The sequence below is a fragment of the Camelus ferus genome, chromosome 16, assembly GCF_009834535.1.
Source record: "Camelus ferus isolate YT-003-E chromosome 16, BCGSAC_Cfer_1.0, whole genome shotgun sequence".
Lineage (NCBI taxonomy): Eukaryota > Metazoa > Chordata > Mammalia > Artiodactyla > Camelidae > Camelus > Camelus ferus.
The window spans coordinates 6,916,073-6,938,486 of record NC_045711.1 but is presented as its reverse complement, the minus strand read 5'-3'; the positions used below and the strand labels follow the sequence as shown (position 1 = coordinate 6,938,486).

Here is a 22,414-nt window from a genome sequence, read left to right as displayed (position 1 = left end):
AGCCTGGGAAATTTATGCATAGAAGCATCCACCTGCTTACATGTTGTGGAGATTCTTTGGTTACAAGAGACAGAAAGCCATATTGAGCTAATTTAAGCAAAAGGGGGGACTTTTATTGGCTTATATCCTCAACCCATGAAAAAGCAGGGATGACTAGAACCAGGGGTTCAAAAATTATCACTCTCTTATCTCTTCTGCTCTTTTCCTGTTAGCTTTATCCCTCCCTCCACTGGGAAAGACTGACTGGTCCAGCTTGGGTCATGTGTCTACCACTGGTCCAACTGTAGGCCAGAGGAATGAGGTGTTATAATTGCCCCAGGTGGGATTGCTTGCCCATTTCTGTGACTTGGGGTTGAGTCTGTTATCAGGGGAAATGTAGCACAAATGTGGCCACTAGGAGTATTGTTGTGAGCCAGGAAGCTACCTTTGTTTACCTCTACTGCACCCCATTTAGTAAATTAAATTGGGCAGTTTTGAATACAAGAAAAGCCCTTTCTAGCTCAGGTATCCAAGGAGATATCTATCTAGGGGGAGGGTAATAGCTCTGTGGTAGAGCACACACTTAGCATGCCCAAGGTCTTGGGTTCAATCCCCAGTACTTCCATTAAAAAACAAAAAGAAAAACCAAAAAACTCCAAAAACCAACAAGAGAGAGATATATCTAGCGATCAGAAATCACAAACAAATTGCATAGGCCCTTCATAGAATTTCATATTACCTGAATATGCTTTAAGACCTTGTGTATTATACTGGAAACCTTAAGAACAACCACCAGGATATCACTGGGCATCTGTAGATGGAGGCCTAAAACGTGCCTCACTAGAAGTTTGCTGAGACAGGCAGAAGACATTCTGATAACGAAAGAGCTGCTACCATCTTTGCTTTTGGACGTTGCAAGAAACAAGAGAATGAAAGGATGAGAAGTATGTCTTAATTAGGAAGCAAGGGAAGTGAAAGATGGAGAACTATTACAGCTTTATCACATTGAGTCTCCCCAACCACAAACATGGTATCATTACTCCATTTGTTTAGAAATCCTTTTATGTCTTTCAATAAAGGTTTTAATTTTCCTCCAGGCAAGTTTGACCCTGTTTTATTAGACTTATTTCTATACAGCTTACAGATTTTGGCCCTTATTATGGACGGTATTTTTAAAATTAAATTTTCTAATTGTTTGCTTTTTTTTTTCCCCCGCAAGTTTCTTATGTCTGGGAACTTTAGTCAACCCTTTCATTAGTTCTAAGGATTTGTCTGGAGAGGCTCTTGAATTTTTTTAGATATTCTGTATCTTAATTTTCATGTAAAAGTTAGTTTTCCTTAGGTGGAATATGCACATTTAGTAATGTAAATCTAGGGTCAAAATATCCTGTATTAATTTTCCTTGATTTAAGAATCAACATTTATTTTGCTTTAACTGGAAATCACATGTCTATAGAAGTGTTTTGCAAGGTGTGTTTCATCGAGGAAATTTCATATTTCGTACTATAATTCTTTCTCAGAGATTCAAAAAGCCCCCGAGAGGCCCTACAAAGAAACCTCTCTAGCTTGGTTAAATCCTGCATTCCAAAATTATTTCATCATGGAATCCCTTTTCAAGCAATACCTTTCAGCCTTCTGAGGAACTAACTGCTTTTTACAGAGAGCTCACTTTGGGCAATGATGGTCTCAGGAAACTATCGTGAAAATCGGTCAATTCCAGGATTTTCTCAGAGAATCTACTGTCTCTCACTAGATTCTGTGGATGCTAAGCTGGGTAGAACAAGACTCTGGTTTTTTCTGTTCCTGCTCTTCAGTCTTTAACAATAACTCCCTATGGGTTAATGCTACCATTATAAGAAGAAAGAAAAATATGCATATTCAATTTCATGAGACTATCCACTACTTCTATTCCTCAGGAAAGGGCCACAGCTGGTCACAGTGGGAGGCCGTCCTTGAAATCCTGTCAATATCTTCTGACTGATATGGAGATGAGATTTTTTTTTTCCTGCTATTACTCTTTCTGCTAAACCCAGGCCATCAGCTCTTATGTCATGTTTTTTCCTTACATTGTACAGAACCACACATGTTTATCAAAAGCTGTTCTTTCTGTGTTCTGGATTATATACAGAGGCTACAGATTTATCACAGCACAACTAAATACTTGGAAATGGAAAAGGCCCACACGTAGGAACAAACTGTATTAGGGAAAAAGAGTTCTAACTATGTAAGTTTCCTTTGTATTGCTATTTCTGATCAGACAGAGTGTTTATATTAGATCATTTGAAAGGATAATGGTGAGTGCTCAGCTCAGTGAGTCTCAGTCTCATGTCAAAATCATTTGTGGAGCTCTGAAAAAATACCAGTGGCTGGGCCCTATCTGGGACCTCCTGAATTAGAATCTCCAGGGAGCAGCTTAAGCACTTGTATGTTTAAAAGCTCTGCAGTGTATTCTCTGGCACTTATTATATGCCCTTCTTTTTTTAAATAAATCACTTTCCCATATGGCCTTGCCCAAATTTTTCTTCTGATTTGGATGTAAAATAATAAAGAATATTTTTAAAGAAGATAAATCAATTTCAAGACCACTTTCCAAACACTAACAAAATTTTTCATTGTCTTGCTCTAGCTGTTTATTGTAGAGAAATTTTTGAATTCTGAATTTGTCACTTAGCAATTCATTAAATTTTTTTCCCATACTGTCATGTAGTGATAATAATTGTCATTTTAGGAGTCATATAATATTCTGACAAATATTCATTTGATCGTAATTTAGCTAACCATTCACTTACTGTTGGACATTTAAACTGTTTATTTTTAGTTGCTCTAGAGAAAAGGCAACGAAGAACTCGATGTATATGGATTTTGCTTTTCTTTTGAATCAGTTCCCTGAGGATAATTTTCTTGAAATCTAGTAATTGGGTCAAAGGATATGAACGCTTTTTATGACTCTTGCTAATGATTACTAAAGTGCTTTCCAAAAGGTTGAACAAATTCACAAGGCCATGCCCCAACTCTACTGCATAATTGCTGAGGTTTCCAGGGGGGGGGGCAGGCAATTCTAGAGGTCTGCTGGGTGTTCCCATGACAGGGAGAATAAATCACTCTATTACCAGTCCTGTTACCTTACTTAAGAAGAAAGACAAGAAATCTAGTAACAACAGTGTTACAGGACCGCTTAGCCATCTCATCTCCCAGGCACTAGCATTTTCCTTGCATTCTCTCTGATTCTCTGAATTACCCTGGCAAGTTAGACGTTACTGCCCCTCATTTTAGAGATGAAGAAAGGAAGGGAAGAAAGGTTTAATAACTTGCCCGAGGGTCGTCTAGCAAGTCAGCACTGAAATGAGGATTTGAACCCTGTGTTTTACCATGGTGCATTTCACACCACCCATAGCTGAAGTAGCCACGGAATCTCACCAGTTAGATACCTTCTAAGTCATAAATTGGCTGTAAAATGGAATATGATATAATGGATGTGGCAGGTTAATCATGTTCTCAATCTCCTGCCTTTTCTCTCACCTAGACGTGGAATCTATTGGTGTTTCCCTTGAACCTGGGCTGGCCTGGTAACTTCTTCTGACCAACAGAATGCAGCACAAGTGATGCCTAGGTCTGGGCTTAGCCCTCAGGCACCTGGCAGGTCTAGCCTTTATCCTCTTGGAACCCTAAGCCACTGTGCAGACAGGTCCTGTATAAAACTGCTCCCTAGATCTCTAGATCTGCCTCTAGCAGCAGGACAGTGAATTGGTTAATCCAAGGGCTCCTAAGTCAGATTTCCTGGGTTAAAATTTTGTCTCTGCTGCTGTGTGACTGTGGTTGGTGGAAGTTAGAATAAAGTACTGTGCGTAGTGCTGGGAGTTAAGGGCTCATTAAGTGTTAGCCATTAGTACTGTTAGTCCCCAACTCTTCCCATTGACTTCTAGGGAAAGGAGATTCTTTATTCTTCCCAGCAGATGTGGTCCTGGGGCAAACCCAAATGCTTCTGCAGTTTCAGGGAACAGAGCATCAGGTGGAGGGTGAGAGCGGTTTAGTTTCACTTGTTCATTCATCCTTCTCCGTACTGCCCATAAAGGAGACAGCTCACATTTGTGAGCACTGAAAAAGTTCCTTCTGGAGACGCTTCCAGTAGGAAAGGCAGGACATTTCTCAAACACGTGGCATTGGAGGGGCTGCCAGGAGAAGACAACTGGCTGACTTTTGAAGAGAGTTTCCCAAGAAGATGTTGGGATGAAATTCCCCATGGTCCTGCATCAAGCCCTCACTCAGCTTCATGACAGGCTCAGAAACGTCACGATGTTCCAGTCGCAAAACCAGCAGCTTAGTCAAACAAACAAACAAACAAAAAAACATTCACAAGATGTACAAGATGTAGAAAACCAGAGGGCCGCTTATGTAATTTACAGAAACTTACCTGTCAGGTGGACGGCTGCCTCCCATAGGTCCAGCCACGGCTTCTCTCTTTCATCTCCTTATCAGAAGGATGCTTCGTGGGTGAGTCAGAATGAGGAGCAGTTACAGGATTTAAATGACTAATAGCATCAGGTTCTTTTCTCATCATTTCCACTTAGTGGAGAGGGCAGCTTCTTGATTAGATCAGAGTGGATACCTTCTCCCTTAGACAGGCTCTGCCTTCTCCTCCTCCTTCACCTCCTCCTCCTTTTTTGGTCTCCTTTGCATGCTTTCTTTTTCACCTCCTCCTTCTGATTGACATATTCCTTTTTTTTTTTTTTTTAATATATAATGTTACCTTCTGTCTTGCTCTATGCACCAGATTCTATTCTTTCTCTCTCTCTTTTTAAATGTCAGGATTAGAGAATGTGATAGAAGCCATCCATATCTATTTCCACAGAAGAATGCCATACTTAGAAAACCATTTGAGCAACTGCAGGGACTTCATAGATGTCCAGAGGATATTTTGTGTATCTTTGTTTAAAATTCCTGCCTTAAAGCAGACTTTTGCCCATTGTGAGCTCATGCTCAGGTTTATGTCTAATAATAGAATCCTGTTTCCTCATGGCCAAGTTCTGAGGACCTCCTTCCATTCTCACCTTCCTTCTCATTCCTCCACCTTCTTTTCTCATACTAGGATCACCCTGTGACCTCTGAACTGCCCTGACCCTGTGGCCACCTCCAGCTGCTGGGCTGGTCTCTTGCTGTGATTACAGTTAATCTGTGTTCTCACCTTTTCCCCTGGCCCTTGTGTCCTGTACTTTCCCTAGTGTTTCCATTCTCCCACTCTTCTTTTCTCCCTGTAATTACTCCTCATATCCCGGCAGGCCTTGCCCTTGTACCCACACATAGATGGGACCGACATATCCATCCCATTTGCCCCAGCTTTCTGTCCCTCCTTCCCATAATCATATTCACAGCCCATCCCCGCCTTTCTTCTGCTCCCTCCCTCTCTCCATTTTCCCTACAACCTCTCCAGTTCCTACCCCAGACATCATTTTCTCAGTTTCTTCCCTATAGACATTTCATACCTCCACTACCACCAGCTAATTGTCTTTTTAAAAAATTATCCACTTTTGACATGATTTTCAATACGTATTTGTTGTTCCCACTCAGACCACTTCTCTGAGTTACAGGCTTGCATATCCAGCTCAACCACTATCTGCACTTGGATGTTACAAAAACAGTACAAACTTAACGCGTCCAAAATGAAATAAATGCTTCTCTGTCCCCATCTTCGCCCATCTCAGTAAACTTTTCCCCATTTCGCACAGTAACTCAGGCTAGGGAAAGCATCATTCCCTTTTCCTTACCCCCCAAAACAGAAGTTTGTCTTGTTGCTACACCGTCCAAAATATTTACTGAGTCCAAAGCAGTCTTTTCATGTGCACTGTCGTGGCTCTTGGCTCCACCAGCATCACTTCTCACCTGGACCACTGCAGCCGCCTCCCAACTGGTCTCACTGCTTCTCTGCTAGTCTTCTTCAAGTCGATTCTTTCCACAGCAGCTACAGCTCCTGTTTAAAACGAGAAATTATATTGCATTACTTTCTACATATCCCTCTATAATGGCTTCCCATTCACTCACTAAACACACTTTTACTGAGTGCCCTCTATGTGCCATACCCTCAATGATAACTCCACTCATGAGATAAAGGAAATATATAATATGCGGATAGTGGTAAGTGCTGTGAAGAAAAATAAAGAAGGCATGAGGGACAGGGAATTGTATGTGTGTCTGCGTTTACATGCGTTTACATTTTAAACACAACTCCAGGGAAAGTTTCACTGAGTAGGTGCTCTTTGAGCAAAGGACTTGAAAGAAGTGAGGGAGTGAGCTCTGCAGAGTATCCCAATTGGAGGGAATAGCAAGTGCAAAGGCCCTGAGGTGGAGGTATGTCTGGTTTGGAGGCTGAGCAGAGTAGAATAAAATCCGAGCTTTACTATGGTTATAAAGTAGTGCAGTCCCTGTCCCCAAACTCCAACAACCTCCTCCCTTTTCAGTCACCAACCTTCTTTTCCAGCACTCTCCCCACCTCACTATATTCCATCCAGAAGTTGTTTCCTGCAACACAGTCAGCGTTGTTGCCTCTGCTAGAATTCTCCCCTACCCTTATTCTCAAATACAATTTGCAAGGCTAGCTCCTTCTCATCAAGTAGGTTTCAGTTTAAATTTCACCTTAGGCTTTTTTGAACCACAGAACTTAAAACAGGTCTCTTTTTGTTATTTCTTTCCTAATTGCTTCCTTCATGGCACTCACTACACCATGCAATTGGGATTTATATATTTATATATGAAGTTATACTTACAACTCAATAGGCAAATAGTATCTCATGATCATTTAAATTTGCATTTGATCACTAGTGAAGATTAAACATGTTCCTAAGTAATGGTTCTTAGCATGATCTCTTTTTTATATTCCGCTCAAATGTTTACTTAAAGTCCCTATGTCACAAGAAAGCAGGCCTGGCCAGCTGGAACACCCCGTTGTCCACCTGCATAGAGGGAACTTATTTTCCCAGGTTTCCTTGTGGAGTCAGTGATGACGACGACTACCTCTTGGCAGAAATTATTCCAAAACCCCACTCCATTTAGATGAAAGTCTGTTTCACTTCGACATCACCAAGTTGTGAAAATGGGCAAGAATGCTAAATTTCAGTGGTCCCAGGTACTCCCATTGCGCAGTATTACTGAGCAATTACTAATGGCCATTTAATTAATTACGTATACAGTGTAATGATGCATTACACTGTGTATACCTACACAAGGCGAGGCAAGGAGAGCCCTGCCCCTCACCAGCCCCTCCGCCTTTTCCAGGGACCTCTCGGTACCGAGGCAGGCAGATGGTCAAACCGGCCACTCGAGATCGCCCCGAGCCGAGGTAGGCGAACCTGCGCTGCTGGGCCGCCGAGGCAGAGGTTCAACGTTGCAGGGGCGGGTTCTGAAGCCTCCAGCCAGGACTCTCTCCGGAGCCCCACCGAGATTACAACTCATCTCGCGAGAGCACGAGCAAGGCCGGGCGGCGGGCGGGCGGCGGCGGCGGGCGGCGGGCGGCGGCGGCGGCGGCGGCGGCGGCGGCGGCGGCGGCGGCGGCGGCGGGATGTTGGAGCTCTAGACCGCGCCCCCTCTGGCGCAGCTGGGAGAGGCGCGGCGGGAGCGGCCCGCGGCGCGCAAGCGCAGGTGAGCGGGGCGGGCACGGGGCACGAGGGCAGGGGGCGGGGCCTTGCGTCTCGCCGCGGGCACGTCGCTGCGCGTCCTCAGTATTTAATGTCTCTGTGTTCCACCCGCCTGGGCGAGCACGTGGGGGAGCGGCCCGAGAGCTACGCTGCGGGGCCGGACCGTTGGACAGAGGCGGGGGCGCGGGAGCTGGGGGGCCGGGGGGGTGGCGGCGGCGCGAGGACTCTGCATCCCGACGGTCGCCGAGGAGCTGGTAAGTTGGGGCCGCTGGGGAGCAGCTGGACCTGGGACCACCTGCCGAGCCCCTAGGGCGACGCCGTCGAGGTGATGGTGAGCCTAGGGTGCAGGTGCGAGGTGCGTCGCGCGCCCCAGGTGTCCCGGAGCTTGAGGCTCCCGACTCCTAGCGCGTGCAGAGGGGCTCCGGCCCGTCGCCTGCTGTCAAGCAGGCCCTTTCCCTTTCGTCGCCTGCGCGCCCCCTCGTCTTCCCCCGCCGGGCTCTTGCTGACAAATCGCGTGTGCTTGCCTGGGGCCGCGCTCTGCCACCGCGCAGTGTCCCCCACGCGCGTCACCATCATCGGGGGCAGGAGGCAAGGGTGCGACACCTGGGGCACCCCTCTGCGGCTTAACTTTCTCCGAGAGCTCACACCCTCTGGTGAGACAGACCTGAACGCGTCCCACCCAAGGTCGCCCAACCCCACACGCGTTTACTTTTCAAAGGTCGTATGTACCCAATCTGATCCGGGAGAGGCGGCGGCGGGCCGGCTGTGGGCAGAGCTAGGTGCTCACAAGGGCGAGGAGGTGTCCCAAGGCCCGCGGGCACCCCCTTCCCGCTGCTGGGGTTTGGAGTTGAATTGGTCGCTTCAGGAGCCTCACCCAACTTCCGGGCTTCTTTATGTCGCCGTGGGTGCTCCCACAGAGGCCCGGCGGTTGGTAAACCCGAGCAGGTAGCCCAGCCTCTGGGAGTTCAGTGCGGTGAACCAGGGGAAGGGGCTCGGTTTGCGGAACCGGGAGGATGAGCTAGGAGACGGGTTGTGATTGGAACCCTGCTGCGGGCGGAGGGACCGTTTGAACCGAGTTAGGGTTCCAATGGCAAAGGCTGAGTGTCTCTCGAAAGGATTAGCTTTTAGCCCCTCAAAAGGTGTCCGGAGAGGCAGAGGCCGTCTTGCCCTGAGTGCCCGCTGACTTCATGCCCGGGGGCGCGTGGGTCACGTGTCACGCTCTGCCTGCACTCCCTTCCCGCTCCGGCCCCGAGGGACCATGCTAGTTGCAGGGTTACAGGTCAAAACGTGCTTGGACAGGCCTTGGTCTGGATGCCTCCGGGGTGGGCTTTTACCAGTTCTACTATTTTGTGCCCTTGGGTACCGGTCCTTCTGTTTCCTCTCCAAGGGAGGCACAGAGAAGGAAAGGAGCTGTTGGGGGCTGGTGGTGCCGAATTGTCTCGGGACTGCATGGGGGCTCTGGGCATTTCGCGGTCTCTCTCTTCCGCCGAGGTGCTGAGGTTGGCCAGCGCCTTCTTCCCCTCAGCCGCGGCTAACACAAACCCGGTGCACTTAACCCCAGGTGTAGGAGGAGGCCTCTCAAGCCAGGGAGGGTGTATGGGCAGGGCAGTTAGGTTAGGCTAGCTATCCCCTACTGAAGTGCAGGCTACTTGGTGTTTAAATGTGTCTCCTGCAGGAACATCTGGGTTGCTGGACACCTGGTACAATGGTATCTCTTAGTTGTTTTGCTCTTCAACCGCCCCCGCCTTGGCCAAAATTATTAAGAAACACCAGTCACAAAAAACTATTAATTCTGGCAACTAGTCACCTTACCATGCTCTTGTAAACTAAGTCTTTCAGTAAGTCCTTCTCAAATTTGTTTTTTTAAAAAATTATAAGCTTGGGGTCTTAGTAAGCACCACCCATCATCTTTGCTCTTAAAGATACAGAGCATCTTTGAAATGAAGAGAGGGCCGCATGATTTGATCATTTATCAGATTCCTCTGTTCTTGGCTTTCAAGTGGTTCACCTGCTGATTATTTAAGACTTTCTCAGCATGGGAAACCGGGTAATTTGGGGAGAGCTTTTTGACTTGTGTTGAACCTTTCCTCTTTAACCTCTAGTTTTGTGGGTCCTAGGTAATAATTCTTGGGTATATTCTCAGAGGAAGAATGGCCCTAGTCTAGAGTAGTTTCTCTGGATCCTGCAGATATGCAAATCCTTGAAGCTTCAATGCCTGCCCGGACTAAGTAGGCTCTATTGTCATACCTATTGTCAAGTAATGGCCCCAAATTTGCAGGTAACTGATCCCCGCCAAGCCTGTGGGCGAGACTGGTCTAATGGATTTGTGTAGTTGGAGCCTTGTGTGAATATCGGTTCCTTCTCCCCACTGTTTTCTAGGAAATACATTCTACCTGGCCACTGCAGGATGACCGTGAAGGTGCCTGTTGTAAGTGCCTGCTCAGGTGCCAAGGAGATGTGTCTCTAGCATAAGGTTGCTCAGCATTAATATTTTAAAGTACTTTGTTTTGCTCTACCTGGTAACCCCAATTTTTCCTGGGCTTTGAGCCCCAGCCAGGTCATATCTGTGTTTGTGGGTGGAGGCTAGTTTTAGGCTTTGCAGGGTTCTGCCTCATCCTAAAGACAAATTGAGGTAATATTTGTGGGATGCGGCAGTGTGCCTGGTACATTATGGGTGCTCACGCTTTTTTTTTTCTCCTCCTGATGAGTTTCTGAGACTGACATTAAGATTCTCTTGCATCAGCTAAGTGACTTGAATTTTAATTAAAGTACCCTACCCCCCAACCTCTGACCTGGAAACTTGGTTGGAAGGAAAAAAACAAATTGGTTTCCCCACACTCTTTGCCAGCCAGCCTCCTGGCTCGAGCGAGCCTGCAGCACCCCATGTGCCTGGCCCGCTGGTGCCTTCCAGCCCGTTTCCCCTGGGCCACTCCTTCCTAATCTTTCTGTGAGTCTAGAATGAAAGGGCTGCGGCGTGCTGTGTCGTGCTATTGTGGGGCAAGTCAACAGTTGTGGGTAAGAGTTAGTACCTTTAGCCCTTCTGAGGCGTTTCCCTCTGCTCTGGGGAGGTGGTGGGTCTTCTGGGCCTCTTGTCCCACTGAAATCGTTTCATACTGTTTAGTTGCTAATCTGTGTGGGATGTATTTTAATCCTAGACCTTGCTTCCCAGGACAAGTTCTGTTTCTTCCACATCCCTTTCTTGTGTTAATGCCCCATGCAGATTTTACCTTTGATCATTTCACATTAAGTACCCCTTGTATGTGGCGGTCCACTGAGCTGCTGGCCCTGGTACCCGATGTTGAACTTGGGCTGTGCAAAACGATGACAATGTTCTGAGTAGAACAGAGGGGCTGGAGAATAGCCGGTGGGGACATGGGAACTAAAATTGAGGGGGTGCCTTTTCCTTAACAGTTGCTCTGCTGGGTGAGTTACAAGCACACACATCCTTAATCCTTTAATCCTCACACCTCTGAGTACAGTTGAGGAGGGTGAAACTGGAGGTCATTTGAGATTGTTTCAACGGCTAATAAAAATACAAATCGAGGGGTAGAGACACCGGCAGTTGTGGCTTTGGGCTTAAACTAGGTCCTTGGGAGGGCTTTTGTGAGACGAACAGGGAGTCACCAAATCCATGGGCTTTTCGCCTGGTCTTTCTGCTGCTTTCTAAGCAGATCGTTGCAAGGAGGGTGTGTGAGTTCTCATGCAGCATTCTGAGGACTGGCTTTCAGTAATAAGGAGCTTTCAGGGTGTCCTTTTCCTCCTAAATGCTTCTGCTAAGTGATCTTTGTTCTGTCCAGGTCCTTGCCATTTGAGTGTTGCTACTGCTCCATTTGATAGTTTGCAGCAGTTGACAAGAAACATTCTGTCCCCATCTGGTAGTACAGGCCGGCTGCCTTCACTCAGCTGGTCCTCACTGAGGCCCATGCACTTAGGAACGGAGCAGGGCCCCAGGAGAGTTCGGGAAGTAAAGGTATGTGGCACTGAAGGCTGATAAGGCCTGTTTCTGCAATGGGCTTAGCTAGCAAGAGCCCTGGATTGGGGGTCGGGGTAGGCGGTGAGATCTGGGTGCAGCTTTCAGGACTGAAACCTGGCTGGGGTTCTGGGCAGGTCTGTTGGTCCTCTGGGGTCTGTTTCTTCAGCTGGTAAAAGACAATTGGTCATTGTCAAAGGCATCCAGATTTTGCTCCTGGGAGCCCTGGAGTCAGTCAGTGCCTCAGGGCTGCTGGGAGGTGGAGTTGCCTGCAGGGTTGTGTGTTTGGGCTGAGGATGCATGGCTCAGTGGTTTGTACAAATCAAAGACTGAAAAAACTCCAGTCCACTGTTTTGGGCGCATTTGAAGTTTGCTTCGCTCTGAGGTGCTACTGTACTAAATATTTTTATTTTTTACGAGATCTGTGTTCTTATCTTGTAAATCTGCCTTTAGGAGGGTCTAGAGTTGCCTTGTCTATAAGGTCACAGTCATGTGTGACTAGTGAAATTTTAATTTTTAAAGCATTAAATGAACTTTAAAAATTAGTTTCTTGGTGACATTAGTCACATTTCAAGTGCTCAGTAGCTCCATGTGGCCAGCGGCTGCAGGACTGGACAGTGCCGATCCAGAACGTGCTCAGCATCACGGAAAGCCGTGTTGGACAGCACTGGTCTTAGTTCTTTGCCCAGTTCTGGCAGCTTCCTCGCCTCACCTTGTAAAGCATCCCGTTCGGGTCTTCATCGTCTGTATTCCACAAACCCAGCAGCCTTGGTAATAGGTTGTTTATCAGCTGTCTCCACAGCATGTTAAGAAGCAAGTTCTAGTCTGCCAGTTTGGAGGACAGTGATCAGTTCTGAAACAGTTTGAGCGTTGAGTGGAGTGAAGGGTCTGCAGATGGGAGCTTAAAGTGGAAAGCTAGGCACTAAGCCCTTGAAAAGCTGTGTTGCTTTGAGAGCTTCTTTATGATCATAAAGGTCCTTGCTGGTTCTCCAAGGCTCCCAGGCCGTGGCCGTCAGAAGTCAGCAGACTTGCTATTTAGTCCTTCACTCACCTGATGACTCCCTGCAGGATCGCAGTGGGCCCTCTGTTAAACCAGGTTGCAGACAGCTTGCAAACAAGTGTCATTTCCGTTCTGCCCCTCAGTCCATCTCAGTGTTAGGCGTGTCCTGGCAGAAGGCACCGGGGAGAGTTGGGCCACAGTGGGGATCCTGAAGTGTGGCTGTGGGGCAGGCTCTGCAGAATGGGCTTGATTCCTCTAGTCCCAGGTGTGCTTGCTTTGGACCCTGCTAGGCTGACCTTTGGCATATCGTGGGAACTCCCTTTTCTTGGGGTCAGGCAGAAGATGGACACTAGACATTTACTGAGCACCCACTGTACACCTGACATCTCAGGAGGGTTTTTTCACATTATTTCCTTTATATTCTCTCTCAGCCCTGTAAGGTGAAGAATTTGTAGTTTGTGTATGCGAAAACTTGAGGCCCTGAGGAAGGTAATCACTCATCCTAGGACGTGCACTGGGATGACTAGGGACCTTGATTGGGATTCAGTGTCTCTAGCTCCATGCTTAGAGGCTGTTTCTTATTTACTGCCCCATTTTCCCTCCAGCCTCATCCAGAAAGTGAAACTGGGCATTTAAAAGAGTGAGATCATTTATCCCACAAATTGATTCAGACTGTTAAGTCATTCCAGCATCATTTAACCCTAGGAAGGAGGTATTTGTATCCCATTTCTTAGGATGTTATTATTTTACAGGAAACAGAAGTTAAGGAACTTACTCTTTTTATCATTAGAATTATGCAACCATACAGTGCCTTCAAGCTGCACAAGTAATGACTGACCAAGAGCAGACAGCCTCCTAGACAAGGTAGCCATGCCTTAGGGCCTGGAAAACTGCTCTGGGTCACCTGGTTGAAAAGATAGCCTTGAAGTCACTCATTCTCTGGCTAATAATAGTGTGGCCTTTCAGACCTCACGCAGGGGTCAGGAGACTGTCCCTTGGCCCTCAGCAGGCTGTGGCCTGAGAGTGTCTTGATCCCTGTTGTAGGAGGCAGCAGGATCCTTCCAGCCCAGCCTTCAACCTCCAGCGGTCCTGCCCCCGCCCCCCTCCCCACCGCCGCCTTCTTGCCTGGGCTGGGAGGACAGGTCTCTGTCCCCTGCTTCCTGCCCCTTCAAAGAGAAAGGAGGAGTGAGTGGCTCCCTTGGAGCTGCCCTGGAAAGGAGGCGTACACTGGGATGGGCCTGAGCTCTGTCTCTAGTGAGAAAAGGCCGCACTGAGGATAACCTCCTTGCTTTGTCCTTTGACTTTGGTGAGGCCCGCCTGGCCAAGCATGTGCTGTCCTGCTATTTTTAGCAGGCGGTATCCTTTAGGAGGGCCACGTGCATGTGGCTTCAGTGTACAGGGCAGGTCCTGGTCCTAATTGGGAAGGTTAGGGGGTTAAAGCTACCCTAGAGACTGTCATGGGGTGTGTTTTGTTGAGGGAGTGGCCACTTGAGAGGTCCCTGGGGCTGTCTTTTCTGTCTGCACCTGTGGCCGGGGCCCAGTGCTGCTTCCTGGGCCAGGCAGCCATGTGACCCAGGCAGCCCAGGGAGCTGGGTGCTTCCTTGGTCTGGACTTCCCTAGGGAAGGAGCTCTGTAGTCCTGCCAGCCAGTTTCTCAGGAAATCACATATTCCCTTTTTCATGGGAAGTCACCCAACCTGAGGGCAGACCACTAACAACTCTGTGAAACTATGCATCTGCTGGCAGCCTGAAAATTGGTGTCCTCCGGCTTCAGCCAGAATAAAACTATGAGAGGAAAACCGCTGCCGGTCAGCGGGAATTCTTACTGGGGAGCCACCGGGGCTGAAGAGATCTGCAAAAGGGTGTTTGACAAACTAGTTTTGTTCCTCGCAACCATCCTTTCTCCCTCACTACCTTTTTTTTTTTTTTTTTTTTTGGTTCTAGCTTGGAGCTGCCAACTCCAGCCCATCTATCTGTTTCTGATTAAGAAAGCTTCGAACCATATAAGGTCCTCTGTTGCCTATGGTTTATGTTGGCTGGAGAGCAAGGTTGTTTTCGCAAAGTCTGATTCAAAGAAGTGGCAAGGGCTTCTGGGTGTCTGTGTGTGTGTCCCCTCTGCCCCCAGCTGCCCCTTCTCCCCGGACCCCGAGGCGGGGGCGGTGCTGGGCCGCCTGATTGGAACAGATTCATCTGAGGGCATTGGGGGCTGAGGATAAGGGCCTGGCCGCGGTTCTCCAAGGCTGACATAGTGCTGTGACCCTGGGGCTTCCTGGCAGAGCCGTTTGCTGAGAACTCAGGGTGAACCCTGTGGCCTCACGCAGTGTGTGCCTGCCATACCACAGAGGGGCCCTGGCCTGGAATGGGTCCTGGAATCGGCTTCTGTTCATTGAGACCTATGGCCCCTCGGCAAGGCGGCCCCCCTCTCCGGAGGAGGTTGGGTGAACCTGTTCCTCCGGGTTCTTGACCTTCAGCTTCTGCCCAGATGCTGGGGAGCGACTTCTCAGACGGCAGCCCTCCAGCCTCATCTTTGCCTCCCCTTCCTGCTGTCCCTTGAGTCAGCCAGGCTTGTTCCTGCCTTAGGACTCTGGCACGTCTTCTCCCTGCTGGAACTTTCTCCCCGTCTCCTTTTCCTGGCCCTCCGAGATCTTGGCACAGCTGCCCCTTGCGGTTCCCTCTGCTGCCACCCCTGCAGAGAGGCCTTTCCTGACCTTTTGCTAAAGCTCCTCCTCTCCCAAGCACGCTTCATCCAGCCTTTCTCAAGCTGGGCTCCTTAGTCCCATTCTGGATGCACAGGAGTAGAGTTAATTCATTGCATCAGGGGATGCCAGGGGCGTCCTCCAAACCTGCTGAGAGGCTGCAGGTTTATTCTGTTGGTTGCTGCATTTTGCAGGCTCCCCACCCCTCCCTCCACTTTTGCTTCCTGAGGGCTCCCCACACCTCCCCGCCCCTACTCCAGTGGAACCTGGCTCACGGTGGGTATTAGAATCTTTATTAAATGGCTGGCCCTGAGGGGTCCTGCTCTGTGATGCTGGGCTAGACCGCAGTGGGGTGGGGAGACCTGATGCCTTGTCTGAAGGGTCTAGCTGTCGGCAAGCAGGTTCTCCTTGTGATTGTTACTGTATGTCAGCAAGGCATTTGGTCTCTGAAGCAAGATTGGTATCAGTTATTATGGGAAAATCAATATGTTTGCACATAGATGAATTGACACTGATACATATTTATTATGATGGTTAAGAAGAAACATAAAGCTATATAGTCATAGAGCATCCGTCGTACTTAAGAATGTATTAAGTTTCTATCAAAGCGTTGCTTGTAGAAAGATTTGACTTTTGACTCTGCATCAGGTTTGGAAGAACAGCCCTTTGCCCTGGGTGCTCCCCCATCCATCCTGTTCTCTTCCAGAGGCAGCTAGTCTAGATAGTCGTCCCTTGGCCTCCTTGGGGGTTGGGTCCAGGACCCGCCGAGGATATCGTAACCCAAGGATGCTCAGCCCTCTGTCCGCAGATTCTGCATCCACGGATACGGAGGGCCAACTGTATTTCTAAATGGTATACTACTCCTTTCTTTTTTTCCTTCTTCCTTTTTAAAAATATTTTTTTCTATTCTGGAAGGTAAGGACTTGGCTCATTCCTACACTTTTTTTCCCCTCATCGTCTCAGTGTAGAGGTAGCCCAACTTTTGGTCAAGTTATTATTCGGAGCGTCCAGCGTTGTGATGTAAATATTGCTTATGGCTGCAAAGTTCTTAGTTCTCTGCATCTCCTTTCTTGTCTCCCCCCACCCCCCTTCTCATTTCCTTTGTTTCCTGAGCTTAGTTTCTGTTGTATCTCTCGCCAGTTCTGACTCTCCCCTGGGCCTTGGCAGTCCAGCTTCTGGCCTTGGCAGACGCTCTTCTTGCTGCACTTGAAGGTACCTCATACTCAGCAGTTCCGTGTCGCTCCTGGGGAGCACTCCTGTCCCCGGCCTCCCCCATCCCCTGCATCCTGGGATTTCCTCCTCCCCTTTTCTTGTGTTGCTTCCTGGATTGGGGCCCCCTCCTTTCTTGTTTTACTCCCTTGTCTGGTGGGAGAGTGTGCAGGCCCACCAGGAGCAAGCTGATGCACACAGGACAGGCCCCTTGGGAGGCATGGGTTGGGCTGTGCGGCTGAAGACAGGAGGGTTACAGAGATCCCTTCCACCACACCAGCAGGAAACCTGGCTTTTCTTTATAGAGTAATTTAAGTGAGAGGGGATCTGGACTTGGGGGCCAGGCAGTGGTGGAAATGAAAGTGCGTGCTGAATGGGGCGGGCCATCCCACCTCGGCTCCCATAGTGCTGGCATTCAGGCCAGTGTCCTCTCTGCTCACCCCAGGACATTAGAACATTCTAATCTGGGAGGGCCGGCAGCCTGCTTCCTGTTGGTCCACCACCCTAGCCAGGACACTTGCCTGACTCTTGGGCTGCACTTATCAGTTGAGCAGAGTCAGAGGGTGGCAGCACCAGGTCCCATGGGGAAGAGGTCATTGGGGGTTTTTGCCTGAAAAGAAACTGAAAGGCTTGAAAGGGGGCAGTGTGTTTGATTCATGTCTGTGCCTCACCAAGCTTCGTACCCTGTTGATGCCAATGAGTGTTTGACTGGGAATCACCTTATGCCTTTATGTGGTTTCTGAGTTGATCATGTTGTACCATCTGCCATTGGAAAAGTCAGTGTCTTACCTCCTTGCTTTTCCCACCCGAAGTGGTGCTGGGAAGAGCTTTCCCCTCACGCCAGCAGCTTTCCTGATTCCTTTTGCAGGCACACGCCATCCTTCTTAGTTCTCACGTGAGCACACCTGCATACCGTTCGGGCAGTCTTGTGTAGCATTCTGTGGTCATGGGCAGGAACTCTGTGTGCCTAGGGACACTTCCCTGGCCCCGGCTCTCCCCATCCGCAGAACCCTGTCAGAATTCACTTGTGAAGCAAAGAAGTTGCCGAGAGCCAGGGATGAGGGCAGGATAGATGCCACATAGTCATTCGTATCCCTATCCTCAGGTGAAGCAATGGGAAGACCTAGGAGGTGCTGATTTTCCTGTATCATTTGAAGGCTAATGAGACTGGACCACTGTGGATTTGGTCAGAGGAGGAGGAGGTGGGTAGGCAGTTCAACCCTGTGTGGGTCCCTGTTTTCTCAAGTTTCCCAAACTGGGACTTTAATTGACTTTAATTTTAATTGAACTGGAGGAGATCACGTCCAGATGGAACTTTTTGCTTCTGACTTTCTTTACCTGGAGCTCTGGTACCAGACCCCGACCACTCTGGCTAGAGACGGCTTCACCAAGCAGATGCTCCCACCCAGAGTCTCCCGGAGAGCAGCAGAAAGTGTCCTGTGACTTTTGTCAAGACAGCTGGTCCACCCAGGAAGGGCGATGTGGCTGGTGTGGCTGTGCTGGCTCACCTGGCTGCCCTGCGGGCCCATCACAATGGAGGGTGTGGGGACAGTCCCACTGTGAGCTGGTGGAATCTTCAGGTGCCAGCATGAGTCACCACTCCCTCAGGCCCCCTAAGGATGATAGTAACAACCCTGTGAACACCGGCTGGGCCAGAGACCAACACGCCTGAGGCATGGCCCCAGCCCTCTGATTCCTGGGCCCTAGCCATGCTGCTGAGGGTGAGTGACCCAGCCCACCATCGTCCCCCGCCCTTGGTGGCAGGACCAGACACTGCCCAGCAAGGTAGGTGCTGGCCGTCGTGGCATTTATCCAGCTCTTGTCTTTCCCCCAGGTCTGGGGGGACACGCCCAGCTCTGCGTGGTCCCCTAGGTAGCCACCAACTGTCTGTGGCTACTTGGATTTAAATGAACATAAATAAAAGATTCAGTTTCTCAGTCACACGGGTCATGTTTCAAGTGCTCAGTAGCCCACTGTGAGTAAGTGACTGCTGGTACTGGCTGCAGTCACCCCTCGGGGATTGCCCAGGCCTTTGCCCCTTGTGATCTGCTCTGCTTTGACTGTGTCACAGCTGCCACGACTTCTTCTCGTTGTCCTGACAGTGGAGGTCAAAATCCTCATCCGGCCCTGCCCGCTCTTGGCTCTGGCTCCCGGGACTTGGTTTCATTCTGCTCTGGGGTCTGCTGCCCCCTCCACCCCCAGAGGCGTCTTGGGTTTATTTCTGTCTCCAGCCCACCGTTACAACCTAAGGAAATCCTGGCCTTCTTTGAGACGGCCCCCGTGAGTTCTCGTTGCCTGCTTCTGAAATGGGGCCCAGCTTGGTGCAGCTGTGAGAGAGACACGGGGACTCTTCCATCTGGGTTGTGAGCTTCTGACGGCCAGAAGCTTTCTTGCAGTGACTTCAACATACTTGAATGTATGTGTGTAACCTCAGCCTGATGAGTTAGGTAAATGTGTCCTTTACACACCTTGTAGTGTTGGTTAAAGACCTCTGTGTGTGTGGCTTTCCTCCAGCAAACTCGGAGGCAGGGGATGCCCATGACATTGGTCTGGCTGGCAGCCTGCAGTTCTCTGAGTGCAGTGGCCGCAAGTGCTGGTCGTAGGTTCTGGAACATGTAGCTGTTCCCTGTCCTTGGAAGACCCCCTTCAAGGGGGAAGCCCCTTAGCAAGAATTCGATGTGCCAGGCACTCTAGTGATGGGTTGTCTTGAACCTCCTGTTGGTGAACAGCCAGGGACAGTCTTTGGCAAAGTAAACACACAGCGCTGAAATAGTGGAAGGAATGTTCAGATCTCGACCTGGAGAGTGTATAAAAGTCCACTCGGGACGTGGTAGATTGGGCTCCACAGGCCGGGCCCAAGCCCACGCTGGACGTGGAAGGCTCTTGGCTCTCTCAGCTCTTTTATGATTGATTTTCCCCATTAGTTAATCACATGCAGCCCTTTCCCCACAACAACCACAGCCAAACTGTCCCACTCACTGGAGCCACCACTCTTTGTGCCATTCCCAGAGATTTGTTTTCCTGTTTAGCAGAAGCCACTAGACTGTGGTCACTGGACTGGTCCTCAGGGTTGGGAGTGAGCCCGTTACTTCTCCAGAGGTGAGCTGTCCCGAGAAGCTGCAGGTTCCTCTGGGAGCAAGATGAAATCTCTTTAGAACCTGGAGTGGCCAAGCCTTGTGGGCTGCGGCACGTGCCTGCCTCCAGCTCTGTGTGACCACCGGGCAGCCGGCCAGCCTGCATCTACTCCCGGGCAAATGGACCTGCTAAAAATAAGCAGGCAGGCATTCAGTTCCGACAGATTCAAAATAGCCAGGTCCCCTCCCCACCAATGCGAGGGCTAGGCTCTGCATTCTTCGAGGCTTTTCCAGCTGGAGGCAGGCCCACCTGAGCATCCTGGGCCTCAGGAATGGGAGGCCCTGGGAGTGGGGAGGCCCCCTTCGATTAACTTCTGAGTGCAAAGGCTGTTAGACCTACCATGTTAAATGCCACATAGATCTTCAGAGGTTCAGGTTTAAAAAAAAAAAAAACCACACACGCAACCAAGGCCAGGAGAGCAACTCACAAGTCTGGGCCCAGAGGAAGTAGGTAGCAGTGAGCCTCGTGAGGCTGAAGTTGTGTGTGTGTGCACGAGTGCACACGTGAAGGGGCCCTGTCGGGATTCAGGAAAGGTTGGTCCTACCCAACCTGTCCAGGCCCACTGGACCATGGAGCGCAGGGAAAAGTGTACTTTACTGATTCACAAGTCTATTTGACTGAGGGTCCTACCTTCAGAGTTGGAGGCCTAGGAAGCGAGGGACTCTCCCTGACTGGTGGGAAGTGGGGCTCCCCATGAGGTGCCCCCAGCCCGCCACGCCCTTAGCACCGCCCCGCCAGACTCTGGAGCACACGCCTTTGGGTGGAGTGGCTGCTCATCCCAGGGCTCCTGGCTCCGTTCTTGGTGGAGCTGGCTCACGTCACTGAGCGAGTCCCCGAGCAAGTCCCCTGGTAGCGAGGAAAAGGTGAAGGAACTGTGTGTTCCCCTCCTATCTGGGGAATTGCATACCTCTTGTCAGGTGGGGCAGTTCCTGTCCCCTGGAGAGGGCGGGGCAGTGGCTCCTGGTCCCTCAACTCAAGGTCTCTGGGCTCTAGTCCAAGGAGTGAGTGGGGGGCACTGAAGTTCAGATGGGACGTTCAGGATCCCATGGGTTGAGTGACACTGCCTCACAGTAGCAGTGTGAACTGCCTTCTAAGAGGCCCTCCTGGCACAGCATCAGAGGGTATTTGTCCGGCTTGGAAATGCAGAAACAGTGTTCCCTGAGCTGTTGTTAGCTGGGGAGCCTGTTCTGGGGGGCAGGTGGCTGTAGATAGTGGGTCTGGGGGCTTAGAGTCTTTGGGGAAAGAGCTGGGCTGGGAAGGTTAGGTGAGTAATGGCAGCGGTGCCCCTGAGCTTCAGAGCAGCAGGCAGGGAGCGAGTGTCCTGGCCCCAGGCATCTGGTTCTGCACCTTCAATCTGTCTTGATCTTTTAAAAAAAATTTAGGTGTGGGGGGGATTAGGTTTATTTATTCATTTGATGGAAGTATTGGGGGTTGAACCCAGGACCTCATGCATGCTAAACACACACTCTACCACTGAGCTCTACCCTCTCCACTTGCGCCTTCAGTCTGAGCTGGGACTGGGAACTGAAGAGATGAGGCGGTCAGGAAGGTCCAGGTTGTGTGTGGGTCTCTCGGGGCGCAGAACCAGAGCCAAGCTGGTTGTGTTGGGCCCTCTGCATTATTGTAGTCTAGGCAACTTCTGAGATCTTGGGCACACACACACACACACACACACACACACACACACACGTCTGTGGCCTTAGGCCCTTGGTGTGTAGAACGGGGAGTCTGCCCCCTATAGGTTGTTAAGACATAGGAATCTTACTCTTTTCAGGAGAGCAGACAATTGCTAGGATACTATGGGAATCAGCACCATAAACCCTGCTGAAACAGGGCTGCCTGGTTATAAGGAAGTAGAATATACATTAGCTGACAAGAAGAAAATGTGCCTTCAGACCCCAGCCCCACCACCCCACGTCCTGTTGCGTGGGATCTCTGGGGTGGGACTTGATCTAACCTGACCACAGGCTGTGCACAGATTGCCTTGTCTTGAGTGTGCCCTCCCCCATAACCTCTTTTCCTTCTTGGATTTTAATTTTTTAATATGAAAACAAAGCAAATCTCCATAATCTACCACTTTCTGGGGTGTGTGCGTGTTGTTACAGAACAGTGATTCTCCAAGATGACTGCACATTGGGATCACCAGGTCTCACCCTCAGATTCTGATTTAATTGATCTGGGTGCCACCCTGGGGTTTTAAGAGCTTCCCAAGTGATGCTATTAGGCATCCAAGTTGGAGAATCTTTGTTAAGGAAATTTAAAATCTCTCTTCCTGAAGGAAAGAAGGAAGCCTCTGCAGATAAAGAGAAAAATGAGTTTGAGAAGGTTTGTAGGCTACAAGGTCAATGTAGAAACCTTCCCCTCTCCCACAGCTGAAAGGCTGGGCGTGGATCCTTCCCTGTTTTTCCATGGGGTTATGTGGACATAGACATCGTGGGCATAACACACCCATGGGGGTCTACAGTTAGTATTTTCTGTGTCACGGCAGTTTTTCCATGTCAGTACACGAGGTCAGCTTCCTTCTCCCAAACTGGGATGTCCATGGGTGACAATATATTTAACAGCAATTTTTCTGAATTTTGTTTCCAGTGATGCCCCAGTGAGGATTCTTATGTAGACTTCTGCCTGTGGTTTTTTGTTTTTGTTTTTGTTTTTGTTTTTGTTTTTGTTTTTGTTTTTGTTTTTGTTTTTTTTCCAGAAAAGAATCCAGGTGTGGGATTTTTGGGTCATAGGGGTATGGTCACAAAGTTTTGAGGGGAGTACAGGCTTCTCCTTTCCTTGGCCTATACAATGCCTCATCT

At 49.5% G+C, this 22,414-nt stretch overlaps 1 protein-coding gene and 1 long non-coding RNA gene across 4 annotated transcripts in view; one reads left to right on the top strand and one right to left on the bottom strand.

The window, feature by feature from the left end:
• Nucleotides 1-91: 91 nt before the first annotated feature.
• On the bottom strand, nt 92-7,469 carry LOC106729197. Of its 2 annotated transcripts, none has more exons than XR_004326626.1 (3): nt 7,192-7,469; nt 4,391-5,944; nt 92-4,296 (listed from the first exon to the last, which is right to left on the bottom strand). It is a non-coding gene; the product is annotated as an uncharacterized LOC106729197 (long non-coding RNA). The 2 variants fall into 2 exon arrangements; XR_004326627.1 differs by having other exon boundaries at nt 7,320-7,469.
• The window catches only part of AKAP1 (A-kinase anchoring protein 1), a 30,618-nt gene continuing 15,542 nt past the window's right edge, over nt 7,339-22,414 (top strand). The window contains exon 1 of one of the 2 annotated variants that reach the window (XM_032498449.1): nt 7,339-7,608. The gene's annotated coding sequence lies outside the window, so the exon portion shown is untranslated. Of the gene's footprint in view, nt 7,609-7,703; nt 7,859-22,414 lie in introns of those variants that run through there. The other variant, XM_032498448.1, reaches the window with a different exon arrangement.